Source organism: Lactuca sativa, chromosome 5 (genome assembly GCF_002870075.4).
Source record: "Lactuca sativa cultivar Salinas chromosome 5, Lsat_Salinas_v11, whole genome shotgun sequence".
Taxonomy (NCBI): Eukaryota; Viridiplantae; Streptophyta; class Magnoliopsida; order Asterales; family Asteraceae; genus Lactuca; species Lactuca sativa.
Window position 1 is genome coordinate 157,527,006 of NC_056627.2, and position 22,197 is coordinate 157,549,202.

General features: G+C 35.4%; 1 long non-coding RNA gene across 1 annotated transcript; it reads left to right on the forward strand.

Moving 5' to 3' along the window:
- Positions 1-6,224: 6,224 nt before the first annotated feature.
- Positions 6,225-6,631, forward strand: LOC111894780 (uncharacterized). Its single transcript, XR_002851314.3, has 3 exons — positions 6,225-6,360; positions 6,452-6,493; positions 6,579-6,631. It is a non-coding gene; the product is annotated as an uncharacterized LOC111894780 (long non-coding RNA).
- The last annotated feature ends 15,566 nt before the right edge of the window (positions 6,632-22,197 follow it).

The following is a 22,197-nucleotide window of genomic DNA, read 5'->3' on the forward strand; positions in this document are numbered from 1 at the left end:
TGATCGGAAATTTTTTCCAACATTTAGTTTACAGTTTGTAGATGAGTTTAGACTATAATTTTGTTTATTTTGGTATTATATTCACTGAGTTACAATCATTCAAAATAGAGCTATCAAAGCTGAAAAAATTCAGCTTTTCAGCAAGATTTTGTAATCTGTGACGTTTTTTAAACACCCATAACTCATTCGTTTTAAGTCGAATTGACCTATGGTTTTTTCCAACATTTAGTTTATAGTTTGTAGATGAATTTAGACTATAATTTTGTTTATTTTGGTATTATATTCACCGAGTTACAATCCTTCAAAGTAGAGCTATCAAAGCTGAAATATTTCAGCTTTTTAGTATTATTTTATACTATTTAGTATTATTTTATACTATAATTCCGAGTCCGCATTTAGCACATGTGGTAGAGTTGTAAGTGAGTATCAGACTAGTTTATCGATATTGATAGTTGAAGCTTTGTTATGCACCCAAGATTGGGTGATAAAGTCTACAAATCCAATAGTTGACAACGTTGATGACATCTTGAACGATGATGATATAGCTTTGGGTAAAAAAATTACAATCTTTATTCTTTTTTTATACAATTATTATTTTTTATTAAATACTAACAACATTTTCATTTGTGTTTATGTAGAGATTACACAAAATTTAAATATGTTACATATGGATAACAATGATATGGGAAAGAGACCAATAGAAGATTAGATTATGAGTTTATGAAGTTTATTAGTTTGATTGATTTTAAAGTTTAAACTATGATTTTTGTTGTTACGGTAATACTTTTGTATGTTTATCTTAAAATTGTTTAACTTTTGTTGGTGAACTTGATTTATATGTTAGTTGCTTTTATTTGGAAAATTAATTTTTGCAAATTGCAAGTTATAATATTATACATCAATGTAGATTAGTTAGGCATGAAACGAAAACGTATTAATTTTGCAAGTTATAATATTATACATCAATATAGATTACTTATTATACTCTATGCAATTAAACTTGTACCGGTCCAAACGGGTCCAAAAACCAGAAAACCCGGACCTGGACACGACTCATCCGGTCCGGTCCATGGTCCACGAAATTCTACATAACCGGTCCGGTCCGGGCCAGGCCGGTCCAAATGCTCACCCCTAGTGAGACCTATGTATTATATAATTTTATTCAAAAAAAAAAAAAACAAACATGAAGATCAAACAACTTAGAAAATTTAAATTCATACGAAAAAAAAAATATTTAATTATTAAAATTGAAATGCTCATTTATCTTTTAAATTTAAACTAATAATGTATATAAATAAACAATTAAAATAATTAGATTCAATTTAGAAATTTAAAAATTATAAAGGAAATTACATTAATGAGTTGGATATACATTTATTATTAAAATCATTACATTTAAGTATTATATGAACTTTAATAAAAATGAAAAAAACCACAACATGACACATGAATATAATTTAATCTAAATTTACCACAAAATGACATGTGACATAATGCATAAGAGGATGATAAGTGGCAAAATTATTTTCATTTATTAAGAGGATGTGGAATAATGGTGTACCCGGGTCGGTCGAACCATCGAATACCAACCCAGATACACAATAAAGCAACAATCAAGAGTATTCTTCACAAATACAACAATTAACGATGAGTTGGTAGCAATATATGATATGTAAAAACCCTGGAACAAGTATATCTCATAAAAGGGCAAGGTATAGATATTCACAATAAACAAATATAGAAAAGTACGAAGCAAGCAACTATCCTTACCCAAATTATGCAAGAAACTAGGTAAGAGGCTGATACAACTCTTTCCTAAGAAGCCTATAAAAGTGGACTTGACCAAAAGAAATGTATGAGTTTTTTTTCGAGAAAAACAACTTTCATATCAGCAATCTAACTTACGTATCAGAGAGCAATATCGGGGCAACATCTCGATAATGCTTGCTGGCCTAGTGTTCACCTGTTTTTCAGCTTGACTTCTCGCATGAACCTTGGAAGGAGAATTCTCCCAAGTACCACAAGACATACAGTACGTTACATAACATCATTGGCAGATCATACCAAGTTATGATTATGAGCAACATGAATCCTAAGGGGAAAACGACACCCCGATCAATTTGCAATACCATTTTGGCAGATCATACCAAGTTATGATCACGAGCAACATGAATCCTAAATAAAGAATGACACTCTGACCAGTTTCCAATATACCAAGTTATAATAACGAGAAACATGAAACCTAGGGGGAAAACGATACCCCAACCAATTTGCAACACCATTTTGACAAATCATACCAAGTCATAATCATAAGCAACATGAATCTTAAGGGAAAACGACACCCCAACCAGTTTGCAGTACCATTTTGGAAAATCATACCAAGTTATGATCATAAGGAACATGAATCCCAAGGGGCAATCAACACCCCATAAAGTTTTCAGCATGAATCTAATATATCAAACAGAGTTATGATTATAACTAACATGAGTGACAAATAACACCTCGACAAGGTCATGCTACCAGCCCGACAAATCATATGAAGTAATATCAACTTAGCCTAAGGCCACTAAGTAAACAGAAACAAAAAACTTACTCCGTACACATCAGGGAAAAAAGCACTTGTTTCGGTAAGCCTTCTCTTTGAATCAATTAAAAAAATGGTTTCACACTTGACCGATAAGAAAGTTATCATTTTACATTTATGTCCCAACCTTTTACACGGATCTACCCTTATGAATATTTAAGTCTAATTCCCCAAGTTGTGCAATCATTTTTTAAGATATTTTATAAACAATTGTTTAACAAGACATCACTAAAAAAAAAGAAACGAGTTGGAACAATTGTTTAGCCCATGTGTTTCGGTGGTTTTTTGGATCCGGAATAAATATGATTCTTTTTACAATTTTAGCCCTTACATGAGATATTTATGACATTTTTGTTCTATGTCCCTTCTTAAATGACTAATTTATCCGTTAGTTGATTTTATTATATTTATATGTCATAATTTTATTATTATATTTATATGTCATAATTTGTTCCAGTATTATGACATTTCGCTTCTGGTTCACAACAACAAGAAAGAAATCAACTGATTTCACCTATTACTTTCCTCCTATTGTCTCTGTTAAAAAGGACAATATGAGTACGTGATAGTCTCTGGCTAGCTATTAGTAAGGAATTGTCTTTTCTAAAAAAATATAGCGTTTATGTGATATAAAGTAACTATCAAGTGGGAAAATGCTTTGTAGGTGGCATAATGATGTACTTTATGCCATGTAAAATATCCTCATTTTCCAAGATTAAATTTGCACTACCATTTAAGGGATATGTGATGCTCTTTGTGAATTGTTACCAGATATATGGTTGAATGCTTCCATAAAAAGCATTTAAAAAAGAAATTTATCAAATGTTATTAAAATAAACGGTTCTTTTTGTTAACATAAAAATTACCTTCTTGGGCCTGATAGTTTCAATGTAACATCCCAAAATTTTAGGGTAAAATCTTCATTTTTAATATAACTAAAACACTATTGTAACTTTGTTCACATATAGATAAACATTTAAAATAAAACATTTATCAGAGTTCATTCCCAGAAATCACACATTGCAGAAAAACACGGGTGTATGCGCTGCGTTCGTCCCGAGCTCCTTTATTTGAAAAGTGGAGGTACCTGAAACCAAAACTGAAAACCATAAGCACAAATCTTAGTGAGTTCCCCAATCATACCACATACCATACAATAAAAATACTGCCTAGCATATCTGGGTGCTGGCCTACCCCTTCCGTCTCTTTCAACCGGATACTACCTAGCATATCTCGGTGCTGGCCTACCCATTCGGTATGTTTCTATCGGTTACGGGGTCTATTTCATCCCTACCACTACCACATAATATCATAGAACATAAGAACATAAATCACATACTGCTATACATAATCGTGAGCCATACATATCATTCATATATCATAATCAATAAAGGTGTGATGGGCCACACATAGTCTTTCCATTATGCCACGGGCCACCTTGTGGTATTTCTTGCCAAGCTGGGGGCCACCCCCTCGGTCTTACAGACAAGTGCCAAGAGCCACCTCCTGGTCTTCCATGCAAGCATCACAAAGACAATTAGCATAGATACTATTCTACTTAGCTAATTAGCATATAGTATGCCAGGAGCCACCTCCTGGTTTTTCGTAAATAATGCCTAGGGCTAACCCCCGGGTCTTCCTAAAATAGATAATAGCATATAGTGTGCCAGGGGCCGCCTCCTGGTCTTTCATACATAATGCCTTGGGCTAACCGTCGGGTCTTCCTATAATACATAAACCAAATGGGCCAGTATTGGTGCCTTCGACCCATACAAACAGTGAGGAGACCCACCTCGTATGTTGAAACTCGCTGCATGAAATGCTTAGCTGCTGCCCTGACAATTCCTCGAGCTATCAATACCAAAATATCACCCAATTAGCAATTGGGTTCTAATCGATTACTATCACTTCATACCCGGGGTAAAAAGACCATTTTACCCCTAATCTTTCCCAGTCCAAACTATCGTCCAAACTATAATCTGAAAGGCCCAAAGGCCTATTAATCAACCAATGGCCCAATTTTCCAAATTGGGCCCAATCCTCTACATGGGTCTTGCCATGAGGCCTAATCTTTCTTTTCAGTCCAACACACTCTATATTCTGATGGCCCAATAATAATCCAAACACTTAAGCCCAAAAGGGTAAAAAGGCACTCGTGGCCCAAACCATGGCCCAATTTTCCAAATTGGGCCCAAATCCTTCTGGGGCCTTTTCAACATTACTAACATCCGACAACCTGATGGCCCAACGAGCCCAAGATAAACAAGCCAAGCAGTTGGCCCAAACCGAAGCCCAATAATCAAAACTCCACATGAATGAGTACGCGGGGCGTACTCAGCTGTACGCTAAGCGTGAGAGGGAGGTTGACCTTAAAGGAATAATGTTCCTTATATAGTGCCAAACCCTCAAATCTAGGGTTTTGTTTTGAAGGGAGTACGCCCCGCGTACCTCTTAGTACTCCCGACGTACTCACAAACCTCCCACGACCAGATGGCCTTATACGTTGGGTGTAATCCAAATTACGTTGGGCGTACCCAGCCAAACACGCACATGCATTCCTTGCATGCATGGGACTGCCTTGTCACTTATCTCCATTAGGGAGCAAAATTGTCAATAACTTTAAAGTGCCATAACTTCCTCATCTGAGGCCTGTTTCCAACGAACCTTATATCCTCAAAAAGGTGGCGAGAAGCGCTATGCTCCTAATAACTCTCACAATCCTTAAAACCTTCCCGGATTAAATCTAAAATCCATAAAATACCGAGATATCCATTTATAACAGGGCCGACCCAACTATATGGGCAAGTTGGGCTTAAGCCTAGAGCATCAAAAATATTGGGGCATATTTTCTATACAGCAAGTAATAATATATATATATATATATATATATATATATATATATATATATATATATATAATTTTGGCCCAAAAATTTAGTCTAATTACTCCAATCCAATAATAAACAACGATCAGCAACATTGGGGCATCACTACCGATTCTTGAGCGTGAACTGTGAGAACGCAATCATCAAATGAAAAAGCTAAAATATTTTAAAATCGGACAGTGGGGAGATCGAGGAGTTGTCGAATGTTCAAATCGACTGAAGTATTTGTTCTTTGGTATGATTTGCCGATTCCCATTCCTTCCTCTTAATTTCTTATTCAATCTTCTCTAAAACTGATAGTCTGATACATTCAATCGATCTTCATCTCTGATTCTTGATTTCTAATTACTGAGTTTGAAGACATCAAACACAACCCGAAGACTGGAGAAATCAAACACAACCCGGAGACTGGAGACACAACCTGATTTCCAATTTCTATTCTTCATTCTCATCCACTCGATTTTTGGGTGAGTTTTCTTAAATTGATTGTGATTTTGCTAAATACATAAACTTGCTGCCATCAATCATCGGTTCTTTGTTCTTAATATGATTAATTGATTATTGTGATTTGTTGTAGGAACGAAAGACCTGATTAGGGTTTCTGAATTCTTTTCTCATCTTCTGCTCTTCAACTGATTAGGGTAAGTTTTCTACTTTTCTTCAAGTGATTTTTTAAAAATTTTTGTTTGAACACCAAACCTGCTGCATCAATCTATCACCTCTAAACTTGCTTCCATCAATCATCTGTTTGTTTTAGGATTCATGAATTTTTTTTATTACCTGTTGGATTTCATTAGTTGTATTACAATAAAAAAAGTCATCTTTTGTTTTTGATACAAATTCGAGCATCAAATTCTGATGTTTGGTATATGAGATTTATGGTTTACTTCAGGTATAGTTTCTGATTACTACGGTTTGTTTATGATACAAATTTGTGAATTACTTTTTTAAAGTTTTGTTCTTGTTTTTGTGATGTGAACGAGGACTTGGGAGGCTGATTTTTGTTTATTTTAGTCTCTTGAAAGGTATATATTTATTTCATTGTAGTGCTATTAGTCACTAGTTGTTGAAAATTGATTTGTATTTCTGATATTATGTTTTATTTTTCAGATTATAGACATCTTCAAAGTGGGAAATAAAAACGAAAACTTTGGTCAAGTTGTATCTTTCTTTGCTTACCTTTTATAACTAGATCTATTGATTTTTTTTTCTTTGCTTAGCTTTTATAACTAGATTTGCTGATTTTTAAACATGTTTCCCCGAAAACAATCACCGAGTGCTCAAAATAGAAAATGGAAAAGAAAAGAACAAGAAGAGGCTACTCAATTAAGAGGGTATTTGAATAAATATTTTGTTAGAAATCAAAATTCTAATGATCCGGCTAATAATTTTAATGTTCCACCTAGTACTTCCAATGATTCAGTTGATATTTCCAATGATTTTGAAAAAAATGAGTTTTTTTGATAAAGATAAACCAAGTGATTTTAATATTTTTGATCCTAGAGTATGGGATTGTTTAGATTCAAAAATGAAAGATTTACTAATAGAAAAAGGGCCAAATAGAGAAGTTAATACCAACACAATTTTTTCAAAAGATTCACTTGGTAGACATTTTTCATTTGATTTTCTATTCGGAAATTAAGAAATGGTGATTCTTTTGATAGAAAACGGTTAGTGTATTAAAAAAAACTTGATAAAGTTTTTTGTTTTTGTTGTAAGTTGTTTAAAACTGTTCGAACTAAAAGTAGTTTTGCAACCGAATGAATTAAAGATTGGAAGCATCTTAGTGAAACATTAAAACAAAATGAAAATAGTTCCGATCATATGGATAATTTAAGAACTTGGAATGAAACGCGAATTAGGTTAAATAAAATGAAACAATTGACAAAGAAATTCAAGAAATGATAAAAAAAGATACCGAACATTGGAAAGAAGTTATGGTTAGAATTATTTCTGTTGTAAAATGTTGAGCAAAAAATAACTTGGCTTTTCGTGGTACAAATGAAAAAATTTATGAAAACTCAAATGACAATTTTTTAAGTATAATTGAATCGATTGCAGAATGGGATCCGGTAATGAAAGAACGTTTTTGAATGATTCAAGACAAAGAAACACATAATCATTATCTTAGTCATGAAATTCAAAATGAATTAATTGAAATGTTAGCATCCGAGGTAAAATGTGCAATTATTAAAAAAATCAAAAAGGCAAAATATTTTACTATAATTCTTGATTGCACTCCGGATGCTAGTCACCAAAAACAAATGACTTTGATTATAAGATGTGTAGACTTGGAAAGTGTTCCATTAAAAGTTGAAGAGTTTTTTTTTAGAGTTTTTAATTGTAGAAGATACATCCGGTCTAAGTCTTTTTAATGTTTTACAAGATGCCCTAAAATCTCTTGATTTGGATATTAATTATGTTCGTGGTCAAGAGTATGATAATGGGGTAAATATGAAAGGTAAACACCAAGGTGTTCAAAAACGATTGCTTGATATAAATAATAGAGCTTTCTATATGCCTTGTGGATGTCATAATTTAAATTTGGTTTTGTGTGATATGGCAAATTCTTGCCAAAAGACAAAAACTTTTTTTGGTACATGTCAAACAATTTAGAATGTTTTTACTAATTCAACGAAAAGATGGAGTGTTTTACTTGGGTTTATTGATGATCTAACACTTAAATCATCATCAGTTACTCGTTGGGAAAGTCATCTTGAATATGTTAAAGCAATAAAAACACAATTTTATCAAATAAGAAAAGCTTTAAAAAATTATCTAAAATAAGTGATAATGGACAAGTGTGTAGAGATGCTGATTCACTAGTAAATAGTGAATTTTCTAGTTTTGAATTTATTTTAAGTTTATTAATATGGTATGATATTTTGTACAAAATTAATTTGGTAAGCAAAAAGTTACAATCCAAAGAAATGCTTCTTGATGTTGCTGTAAAAAATTTAGAGGGGTTAATTAATTATTTTGAATGATATAGGGAAAGTGAGTTTGACTTTGCTATTAGTGAAGCAAAAGAAATAGCAAATAGTGTTAAAGTTAAACTCGAATTTCCTCAAAAACGCAATAAAAAAAGAAAAAAAATATTTTGATGAAATTCCAAATACCAAAAGAGAACACCAATCTTCTCAAGAAGCATTTAAAAGGGATTATTTTTTTTATTCTTGTTGATATGGCTCTTGTTCAATTGAAAAGTAGATTTGAACAAATGCAATATTTTGAATCAATATTTGGTTTTTTGTTTGATGGTTCCAAATTAGTTTCTTTAGTTGATGATGAATTAAAGAAATGTTGTTTAAATCTTGAGTCCAATTTGAAAAATGGTGAAGATTATGATATTAATGGAGATGGTTTATTCATTGAGTTAAAATTTTTGCAGAAAATATTGTCGGATGAAGCATACAAAAGTCGAAGTCCTTGGACATCTATTCAAATAATGGAGTATGCAAGAAGAATGGATATGTTCCCTAATGTGTTGGTTGCATATATGATAGTATTGACGATGCCGGTTACGGCTGCTTCCGCGGAAAGAAGTTTTTCAAAATTGAAGCTCTTGAAATCGTATCTTCGAAGTACCATGACTTAAGAAAGATTGAATGGATTAACAATTTTAAGTATTGAAAGTGATTTTAAAAAAAATATTGATTATTGTAAAATAAGAGATGTTTTCACTTCAAAAAATACGTTAAGACATCGTTTTAGGTGATTTTTTGTATATTTTGTTTGTATTATTTGTTTGATTATAAAAATTACTGCATTTTTTATATTAAAAATTACTGCATTTGTTTGATTATATGTTTTTGTTATTGTACGGTACACATATAAGGGCATAATTTTTTTATCTCGCCCCGGGTAGTAAAAAACAATGGACCGGCCCTGGTTTACAATCATACCCTTGGCTTCTGAAGACACAAACGAATACTTGGGTCACTCATGTCATGACTTCCACCTCCGAACTAGGCCAAATCCTTCCTTTCCCAAGGCCTTAAACCCTATAACAATGATAATTGGGCCGCAGCTCCGAGCAGTAAACACTTTCAAAACCGGGTGTTACAACTCTCCCCCACTTAAATTAGATTTCGTCCTCGAAATCGCTCCTTACTAACACCCCAAAACAAAACCACAATCTGGAGATATCCAACCTTGAGTCTTCGAAAGAAACCACTTTTTCCTCCCCGAAACTAGAAATCCACATTGGTCTGAATTCCTGACAGACCACCCACGTTGAGCTTTACCATGCTTAGTCCTCCTCGAATAACCTACCAAAAGCAAACTTCCAATCCTGATTATCTCGATGCTACCATCAGAAACAAAATCACTGACCATAACGACCGTAGAATACTTATACTTGATAGAAGGCTCAAATAATCCTTCGAGTAGAAGATTCATCCCTGCAACGGTTAGACTCAGACGAGAGCTACGCAATAGGGTCAAATCAATAACTATGAGATTATTTAATCCAATGGTAAGTGACTTAGCTATTTCGATCCGCAAGCTAATCCACACTCAAGAATCCCCAAGTTACTACTACTTTCTGAAGCATTACACTGCCTCCTATCCGCTTTCCAAAGGCAAGCGAGACCTCCCTGGTCCCAAACATATATGGAATACTGAACTCTTGTCTGGTTGCTGAGCCAAGAGCAACCTCACAGTCGCCCCTCGCAACTTCCGAAGAGAACTTCAGCTATTGAAATATGTCCTAACCATATTGCCACTCATGGCTCCATTATTCCTTCTGATCTTCCTGATCATGACAGTCCGACTACCTGTTGCCATCGAATCTAATACGAAAAGTGAATGCTACCAGAAAAACCGTAGTCTTACATCACGCCTGGTCTCCAACGACCTACCGTTTCCTGAATCCGATCATACTGTGGCCTACTCATATTCATGCGGCTGACCCGCCCTAGCCTAAATCATCTGAAGGAATTCGTGATTGAATCATAAATCTATCACATTCTCACTGTTAAATAGGGACCGGTGAACGCTACGGGCCAACCCGCAGTCTTACAACACTCCCATACTAACTGACTACTAGTGAATGCTACGATCCACCCCTGCAGCCCTACTATACCACTATACTAATGGCTAACTAACGAATGCTACGAGCTACCCCCCGTAGTCTTACAATGTTTCTACTCTATCTGCCAACTAGTAAATGCTACGGGCCACCTTGAAGTCTTACTACACCTCTACTCTATCTGCCAACTAGTGAATGTTACGGGCCACACCGCAGTTTTACAACACTTCCACACTACCTGCTAACTAGTGAATGCTAGGGTCCACCCCGCAGTCTTACAACACTGCTACACTACCTGCTAACTAGTGAATGCTACTGGCCACCCCACAGTCTTACAACACTTCTACACTGCCTGATAACTATTGAATGCTACAGGCCACCCCGCAGTCTTACCACATTCCCCATGCTATTTGGCCACTGGGAATGCTACGACTATCCCGCAATCTTAAATCACTTCCCATGCTAACTCAACCGCTGAACGTGGTCTTACCTCTGATTACCAATCCGAACACACCCAAAGTCGAGCACGCACGCGGTCTAACATCCCATACTGAACTCATGTCCTGACTGGGAATCTTAACCTGGTTCCCCATAGTCTGCTACACATCAATCGGATGTGGTCCCAAAGTTGGGAAGTTTCCCGAACTTCCAGTTCACATTATCCACCATACAGGCAACCATTCAGGCCACCTTTTCCTTTCCTGATGGGGATATGAGCTCATCCCAATTTCATGCTTGCTTCTGTCCTGGGTACCTAAACGATTCTTCCCCACTTCGATCCGACTAAGTCTCCACGACATATGAGAAATGGAAGGATATCCGATCCTTCCGACCTTCCAATGGTCGATATGCTGACAACCAGTGCTTACTAATGCTAGCGATTCATTACTAACCGAACTTTCAAGACCATACAACCTCTGAAGACTAGATGAATACTTTATGAATCCTAGCAATACTGATAACTCCAGATGCCTTGAAATGATACCGTTCTCAGATCTTGAAGTCCAATTAACCGATGCTCAGAGAAAAACTTCGGTAGTAGACCACTTCCTTTGGTGACCCAATGAGTCAATATGAGCACAATGACTGAACCCTCCAAATCCTGACGAGGGTGGATAACCAACCTACTGAACCCTGACCGCAGACCTTCCACATAATTCCCCTGAACAGATCTCGACCATAAACCAAGATAACACTAAACACTCCAAACCAGCTAAAAGGGTAGCGACCTTTCACTCATCACTAATGATTCACTGTATATAGATGACATATGACATTACTTGAAGATATAACCCGAACATGAGCAAAGAAATGAACTGAATATATGCTCACCCAAACTGACTCAAATTTCCCACAACCATATATACTGATATAAAGGACCTGAAAGAAGACAATATATATATATATATATATATATATATATATATATATATATATATATCTGCAATACTGCCTGATGGAGTCATGACCTCCCTTGTCTGACACTGCAAAAATCAAATCCTCTCCGCTGGGGCTTTTTCAGTACCTTCCCATCCATCGGTGATCCTCAAAATAGCCGGAACAGGCGCGCTCACTGCTCCTTCCCTCAATATTAAACAGTCGGCTTTCTTGTGGCCCACCTGATTGCAGTGAAAACATAATAGGCTTGCCCCCTGAGGGCAATCCATGCTGACGTGACCAACCCTGCCACACTTGTGGCAGCCCAAACCCCTGGAATGATAAACTCCATCGTGCAGTTTCCAGCACGTACCGCACTGAGTCCGGCCCTGCTGGCCTTTCAAAAGCTGATCGGAAGTCTTGGGTCTCTTCTTGGGTCCGTCCAATATATACATCTGATCTGACCCCCTCATCCCAATGTGCTTCAAATCGATCTCTAGCTCTCGGGCTCTAGAAATCATATCATTCAGGGTCTCGCACCCCGAAATACTCACGAACTCCCTGTTAGGCATAAACTCCGCAGAGAATGTGCCCAAGCACTCATCCACTATATATGAAACACATCAAGAGATCTTCGATGAAGTGAACTCCCGTAACTACTCGCTAATCGGCTCAGCACCCGCACCTGAGCCATAACCCGAACTTAAACCATTTCCTTGCGAGCTCATCTCCCAATTGGAAATCGACAAGCCAACAATCAGAACGTACCTTAGAATCCACCTCCCATAAGCTTCTTAGATTCTCCAAGACTCTCACCGATTCGCGTATGGATCATGTGCTTTCAGTAGTACGGGCCCAATACTACCTTCCAGACCTATCCATACTTTCCTCAGCAATCTTGCCGAACCTTCTAAGTCACTTCCTCAAACTGATGCATCTGAAACTCACTAAACCGCACTACTAATCCACTGAACCATATCCTTGGCTTTCCTAGGTTCCTGAACCCACCCAGTCCTCTGCTGTTGAAGGATTCCCATTAATGTCAACTAGCTACTTCCTGAATATAGACACATGCAACAAATATTAGATAATCCTTCGAGTAAAAGACTCATCCCTATAACAGTTGGACTTAGACGAGAGTTACATAATAGGGTCAAGTCCATCACTCTGAGATCATCCATCCTGTGCCACATGTGACTTAGCATATCCACTTAGTAACTAAGTCACATTGCTAAGAGGCCCACAAAGCGCAAAGCAATCAACATTCAGACAATGGAAAATCTAACCACATACTCGAAGCAAACCATTCTATCCTCTAATCAGGAATCTATACTAGAATGCATTTCTAAGGCTCATACAATCAAACATAACCTAAACATGCCATCCTACCACTAGCTGATCAGTTCTAGCATGCAAATCTACAAGCTCTTATAAGCATACAAAGGCATCTCTCCTAGATCCTTAGCTCTAATCTAGCATGCGAATCACATAATCATATAATATCACATAACAAACATATATTGGTATTTTGGGAACCACTTACTTGAGCTCGGTCGATTGCACGCATCACACCCCTTTCTTTTCTTAGAAATTCTTTTTACAAAAATGATTTTCTTTTAAAAATTTTCATACCAAGTCCTCAGTTTGAGTTCAGACATACCCGAAAGTGTGCCCGAATCCCTCAAACGAAGGCTCTGATACTAACTTGTAACATCCCAAAATTTCACGGTAAAATTTTCATTTTTAATATAACTAAAACACTATTGTAACTTTGTTCACACATAGATAAGCATTTCAAATAAAACATTTATCAGAGTTCATTCCCAGAAATCACACAGTGCGGAAAAACACGGGTGTATGCGCTGCGATCGTCCTGAGCTCTTTTATTTAAAAACTGGAGGTACCTGAAACCAAAACTGAAAACTATAAGCACGAATCTTAGTGAGTTCCAAAATCGTACCACATACCATACAATAAACATACTGCATAGCATATCCAGGTGTTGGCTACCCCTTTGGTGTCTTTCAACCAGATACTGCCTAACATATCTGGGTGCTGGCCTACCCCTTTGGTCTCTTTCAATCGGTTACTGGGTCTATATCACCCCTTACCACCACCACATAATATCATAGCATAAAAGCACATAAATCACACACTTCCATACATAACTGTGAGCCATACATATCATTCATATATCATAATCAATAAAGGTGCTATATGCTGCATATAGTCTTGCCATTATGCCACGGGCCACCTCGTGGTCTTTCTTGCCAAGCCAGGGGCCACCCTCTCGGTCTTACAGACAAGTGCCAAGAGCCACCTTCTGGTCTTCCATGTAAGCATCACAAAGACAACTAGCATACATACTACTCTACTTAGCTAATTAGCATATAGTGTGCCAGGAGCCACCTCTTGGTGTTTCGTACACAATGCCTAGGGCCAACCCCTGGGTCTTCCTACAATACATAAAAGCATATAGTGTACCAGGAGCCACCTCCTGGTCTTTCATACATAATTCCTAGGGCTAACCCCCAGGTCTTCTTACAATACATAAACCAAATGGGCTGATATTGGTGCCTTCGACCCATACAAACAGTGAGGAGACTCACCTCGAATGCTAAAGCTCGTTGCACGAAATCCTTAGCTGCTGCCCTGACAATTCCTTGAGCTATCAAAACCAAAATATCACTCAATTAGCAATTAGGTTCTAATCCATTACTATAACTTCATACCCGAGGTAAAAATACCATTTTACCCCTAATCTTTCCCTGCCCAAACTATGGTCCAAACTATAATCTGAAAGGCCCAACGGCCCATTGATCAACCAATGGCCCAATTTTCCAAATTGGGCCTAATCCTCTACATGGGTCTTGCCATGAGGCCCAATCTTTCTTTTCAGTCCAACACAATCTATATTCTAATGGCCCAATAATAATCCAAACACTTAAGCCCAAAATGCTAAAAAGACACTCGTGGCATATTGATCTAGGGCTTTCACTTTTGGACGAGTTTGGTCATTTTCTGATATTATGCTTTTAATATTCTGTTTAAACTCCTCCTTAAGCTCAATAGTTGTCGTGTTATGTTCTGATCTACCCATTTGACTGAAATCTCAACTAAAATCATACACTGGGCCTGGTATTAACTCATCAAAATCTACTGAGTTGACTAAAGTCATATATTGGACCTAGTGTTAACTCATCAACGTCTATTGGGTCAGCCACAATAAGAAGGGTAATTTGGTCTCATTCATACTTGTCCATAATATATTGTTTCTTCCATTTTAACAATATGGTAAGTGACTCTTTGACATCTATCTTATTTTTATATTCCATTAATTCATCTCCTTCTCGCACAAGTCTGATTGTGACTTCCACTCTACAAATGAAAAAAAGAAAATCTTCATAAACTTTTGTAAAAAAATCATATATGTATACAAGAACATGCTCCCTCCCTCTCTCCCTCCTTCCCTCCTTCTGTCTTGTGACTACTATATTGCTCTAATAATCAACATTGCACAACTCGCTAAAAATGATCAAACACTTGTTGGGCAAATGATAATCCAAGAGCACCTATAAAAGTTGATGTGTACAACATTATAAATGAGACAAATAACTAAAAGATAATATAACTTGTTTTTAGAATTATTAGAAATCTAAATTGCGGAGTTGATAAATAAATAAAGCATGTAATGCATAAATCTATTATCTGAGAAGAGAACAAAATAAAAAAGCTCCGGTGCTACACTGCTAGGGGATTAAAAAAAAAGAAAAAGAATGTCAAGAGGTAGAGAGACATAACACTTTAAGAAAAGTTGAAAGGATGTGTCTGATGGAAGAGGCGAACATTCACAAAATGCAGATAAAAGAGAGAAGGGTACCATGACAGTAAAACCTGCAAAAAACAAGAATTTATACAAAATTGGACAAGAAATCAATGAGACTGCCACATAATAGATAAAAAAACTGATGTCCTCCATTACCTATTGTAGCTTTTCTAATACACCACCGCAAACTATCTCCAAACATGGACAAAAACATAGATAAGTTGAAAACCATTGATAGAGGTGTAGGGCATACCGTTCTCAATAATACATTAAAAATGAATGATAGAAAGAAATGAACTTATGGTTCATGCCCTTTACCTGTATCGATTCCATACATGGTGAATAAAAGAGAGTAAACATATGGCTTTTAACATATATGTAGAAAAACAAAATGATAGAAGATGAATTGAAGTCAAAAGGGGTGAAAAATTAAAGCTTTAATACGAATTAGAACGAAAATCCAACCAACGCTCATGAACTCATGAACTGGAATCCAAATTGAAATCTAATCCTATATACTTTGTTGAAAAGACCTATGAATCAAATGATTGGGAACATAAAATATTCTTTATTTCAAAGCCTATAAAAGAAAAGATAATAAAGATGAATCGTGCGGTGTTCAAGAAGAAGATGGAAACAAAACCCTAGAACGGAGCTCGTCGGACCGATTAAGAAGTAAGGAAGTGGAGGGAAACACCAGCAAAACATAAGATAAATAGTATCAGGCAGGAACTTTTGGGATGAAATGAATCGATTAAGGGAGAGGTGTAGATCATTGTAAGGAGGAAGCAATCAGTTGAAGTGAAAGAGGAATAGAAGAGACATACATGTTTCATTTAGAAAGAAGGAATTTATGGCTGACATCAAGAACCACCTCAGTGGCAGGAGGAGCGCTTCTCATGGAAACTGAAAAAGCTACAAGCAGCTGCTGCCAAGGGTATGAGCAAAAACCAATTGCAAGTATCTTGTGGCGGCAGTTGGAGCACCTGATAGAGGGTGACTAACCAATGGTAAGCAGAGACTGCAGCTTGCACAACACATTTCATACATTTCATGACACTTCAAACCAAGCAGGATGTGGCAAATAGATTTAGGGGAAATGCTTGGTACTTTTGTACTTATCGGGGTGAGGGAAGGTGTGGTCATATTAGTTAAGAGAGCCCGCCCATGGTTTTTTTATTGGATGAGGAAGGAGCTCATCGACGTGGACCAAAGTGCTTTACTTTGATGTATAGGTAGTTGATATATACATATATATATATATATATATATATATATATATATATATATATATATATATATATATATATATATATATATATATATATATATATAAGGAAGGGTTAATATGAGACAAACATATTTTATGAGACAAATGGACCAAATCTTGACCTCTCATGTCAAATAATTAATGGCTAGGAATAAAACATAAAAACACTATAAAAAGGTTGATGTAGGCAGTGGCAATTTTGAAAATATGTCAAAGTTTGTGATTAACTATGGACCAGGAAGGATAGTCTTGTCATTTTGCACTCAAATCATGTGTGTGCTGATTCTTCTCTTCCTAGTCGTGATTTGCTTCTTCTTTCTCCCCTATACTTTTCTTGATCTGGATTTTTCTCAAGCTTAATTCCATAGAATATGAAATCGATCCAAATCTTCTCAACAAAAAACCCAAGTTCTGGCTCTGTATCAATTCAACGGAAATCCATAGTCGCATCCCTAATTAACGAGATTTATTTCTTTAATTCCTATATTTATTCAGATAAAAAAATGAGATTGGTTGTTTCAAACACAAAAACCTCTCTAAATGGGAAAATTACCTCTATTATAGGTTTTCTAGATTTTATATTTTGATAAATTTGATTTTATCTTCTCTGAATATCTTAATAGTATATGGAATGACTCTTCGATCAATAGTATATGAAATCACATAATCTAACACCACATTAGCAAAATAGGGTTTGATAGATTAGTATTATGTTTTGATGAAATAATGGTTTCATATTTAAGATACTCTTAATGGAATCTATTAGTTTTTTGCTTCTGACTATAATACATTTTGAGAATTTGAGGATTTGTTATTCTATTGTGACATATAGATGTTACTTTGTTAGAAACTAATTTCTTTAAACCTTTTATGATGAATTAATGTGAAATATTCTGAAATTACGTGTCATATTATGATTTTAGACATTATGATTTTGTTGGAAACAAATTACTTTGAACCTTTTGTTGAATAATGTGTAATATCATATTTTACATATTCTTCTTTAGTTATACACAACTCTGCTTTGAACCTTTTTTGTAAAGTATTGTGATAGTACTTGATTAACAATGAAGGAATGTGATATATTCTAGAATTATGTGTCATATTCTGATGTAAAATATGTAATATTTTAAGTATTATGATTAGTAAAATTTGAGTTCTAATGATATTGTGTTGATTAATTAGATAATGTAATGCTGATACATTGCAATAAGAATTTATACATAAATATTCTAGGCATTATGATTAACCACATTTTCTTATTCATTCTCATTTGGATTTCAACCTTGTGATTCTGATTAGGAAACTAGATCAAGTTTCGGATCGTCAAATATTCCTAAATCAAAGAAACCGAAGCTTTTTATTCCAGCAAATGACTTATTCTACACAATCAGATTCGGAGTTTGCATCCAGAGTTATTCCAGGTAATGTGTAATACTATAATTTCTTCATAATTATATATTTGTGTGTGATTTTGAGTTATTGTATTATAACCGTTGATTTTATCTTTGTATGTGACTTTGAGTTAATTTAGTCATCTCTGAGATATTTTGTAAATCTATCTGTTTTGACTATAGTATAGTTTTAGTCAAAATCATTGTGTATCTTCAACGATGTATTATAATAAGATATTTTACTGTATAGTTATCTCTGAAACTCACGACGTAATGTAATATAGTATTATATAACATATCATTTAGAAATACCTTTATGTGTGCGATTTATGTAGAATATATGAAATCGTGAAGAAATTTGCATTTAGATGTTAACTGTATATGTAACTCAAAAGTATTTTGATTATAGATTTTGAGTTATTATTAAAACTCAAAATTACTAAAAATGTTCTAATATTCTAACTAATTTTTCAAATAACATTCTAAAAATGTTTAATACTTCATATTTAAAATATTTATTCATAAATATTATTGAAAACTTTATACTAATGAAATAAAGTTATTTGATGCAAATCGTAATACTAAAAATACCAAAAAGAAACCGCGAAGGGATAATGTATCTGTTCATAATCTTCCAAAAAAAAAAAAAATTAAAGATAAAAATAAATAAGAATCGTTCTTAAGATCTCAAACACAAATGTGAATAGTTCAAGGAATACTTTTTTTCAAAAAAAAATGAAAAAATAAAGGATAACATTAAATATATTTTATAATATTTTTGTGCATTCCTCATGGCATTATCATATTGAATGTGAGTACCTATGTAACCTTAGTTAAACCTCATGTGGAGAATTCAACTTATTTTTTTACTGATAATGACAATATGTATATGTAATCTATGACCTGTGATCACTTTACAAAGATTCAAATTACTTATTGGTCACATTGGTTAATAAATGAAAGAATGTTGCTATAAAGGTTAAAAGTAAAGTAAAATGTCTATATTAGAACCAAGAGTAAAGTATGTTGCTATTTTACCTAATTCTAAGTATTATGATATGACAAGCTTATGGTTTCATAATTGATAATCTAGGTATTCTAATAAGAAAAATCATATGTTACTTGATAACTTGATTTTTCATTGATTTTATTTAGATGATATAGGTTGGATAGTATAAAAGTTTAATTGTTTCTCATTTGTGCACAGTTTATAATATACGTTTATATTTTATGATGTTAATATTATAGTTTATGATTTTAACATTATGGAATTGTTTATAATATTACTTAATAACCTATTTTTTGTTGATTCTTTATGATAATCCTTAAGTAATATAGAAATTGATGATGAATTGTTAAAAACCGATGTTGTAATCTCAAAATTACTTATAGATGTATATAATAGAGAAAGTGATGATGAATTGTTAAACATTGATGTTTAGTATAATATTCTAGTCATTCGGATTTTGTATAATATATTATTCTTTTCATTTCGATTTTTATAGTAAAATATATAATTTTTTTCTATATATTAACTTCTAGTATAATATTCTAGCCATTCTATTTTGTATTGTAACTTCTAGTATAATATTCTAGCCATTTTATTTAGTATCATGCTCATTCCCATTGTTATCATGAGTTGCTGAAAACTGATTGCCGATGAGTTGATGATCTTATGTAATATCAAAGTTTATGATAAATTATTAATTTGTTGAAAATCGAACCTTGCTTATAATCCTTCAATAGTAGCAAAATTCTTTGATGATGAATTGCTAAAAATCGATGTCTGATATGAAATTATATAAAATGGATAGGTAATCAATCCTTTATGATAATCCTTTAGTAGTAAATAAATTGAAGATGAATTGCTGAAAATTAATGTTGAAATACCAAATTCCTTATGATGTCTGTAACAGAGAAACTGATGATGAATTGTAGAACATTGATGTATAGTACTGTAACATCCCGTTTAAAACAGAATAATTAAATAATAAACCCGAAACCCCGGAAAGTAACTTTTATTATTATGTTATACTATTATAGCCCAAAATCGAATAATAATTAGCGGGGTGTTGGTTTCGGGGAGCCAAACGACACGATTTGAATCTCCAGGGGATTAAAGTGTAATTCGGGAGTTATTTTGTAAAGATTTTCAGAAGACAGGGGGTGTTTGGTATTATTTGGACTTAATATGTAAGGGTTTATGGAAGAAGGGGTTAAAGAGTAGATTCTAGACCTAAGATGAAAAGGTTTTGTAGAGGAAGGGCTGATTGGTAAAATTTCGGGCTTGATTTGGAAGGATTTTCAGAAGGCGGGGTTTAAATGGTAAATTATGGATTCGGTTTGAAAAGAATAATACAATGAGGGACCATTTTTGTTATTATGGGATAAAGCTTAAAGGAATCGGGGTATAAAACCCGTTGCTACCCTCTCAAACCCTAACCCTAGTAGCGGCCGTCACTTTAACATCCAACCGCCACCACCTTATACTCCTTCGTCTCCAGCACCACTGCCACCCTTATGCCTCCACTGCCGACGTCGTTCTGCTGCCACTGAAGACGTGAGCCGCCACCCATGCTCTCTCCAGTCATCATCATGGAGCCTCTCAGCCACCGGAACCAACCACCATTGTTGTTGCCGACGAAGCTTGCCGCTGTTGCTCCTAATGACCGATCGAAGTGTATCGCTTCTCTCCTTCTTCTTCTGCTGCAGCACGGTCACTGTATTCGCCATTCCGAGCGGTTGTTGTAATTGGTGTTCTTTCCCGTCTACCATGCGCCACCACGAGAGTGGCTGAGATCGAAGTGCATTTCAGTGTTGAGCTCGCGACGATTAGGTGTTTTGTGGACGTGTGTTGCTTGACGGGGACTCAAGAAAACTCGCCACCACCATGAGGTGGTGGCTGTCATCGCAAACCACCGATGTTTCCACCTCGAGATGTATGATGGGGTGTGTTTTACGTGTCTAACACGCGTTTGTGTGTGTTGTAGGTGGTGTTTGATGGCCGAAAAACGGAGAAGATAACCACAATGGCTGCCAACCATGGTGGCTGCCACCATCTACCACCACCGGCCACCAAATGGCTGTGTGTGTGTGTGTTTACTTGGGATTTTGTATTGTATGTTGTCATCAGTGTAGGAATAATCAAAAGAAACGCATAACCACCACTGTGAGGTGGTGGCTGCCGCCTCCTACCGCCACCAACCTCCGTGTTGGGTGGCAGTGTGCTTTTTTTGTGTTTAGATTTCGTTGGGATGTTTGGACAAAAAAATGGACTAGAACCATTACTACCACCGTGAGGTGGTGGCCGCCGCCGTGAGCCGCCATTGACCACCACTACCCGAGGTGGTAGTGGGTGGTGCTTGACTTGTTTAACCCTAATGGGCCCAATGAAGCCCCAATTGACCTAAAATCCCAACCATGTGACTAACAGGCTAGTCTTGGGTTGGAAACCGTAATTAGGGTTTGGAAAACCCTAATGTCATGAAACCCTAATGTCATGAAACCCTAATTTTTGGGATTGATCGGGACCCGCACTGGAATTATTTAATAAACTTAAAATATTAATTAATAATCATTGGCAAATTAACCTAAGGCAATATTGGACTTAATGGATTAAGTCCTTAATAGGTTAAGTAGGAACATTTAACCCTAATCGTCATTTCATGTGAAAACCCTAATCTCACTTGGGCCTTGAGTTGGGCTTTTCTATTGAGCTTTGGTGATTGGACTATTGATGGGCTATCCAAGAACACGTAAATGGACCAAAATAATTAGATGGGCTCTAGGATAAGGCCCATGTGAAGGACTTGGGACCAATTTGGAAAATT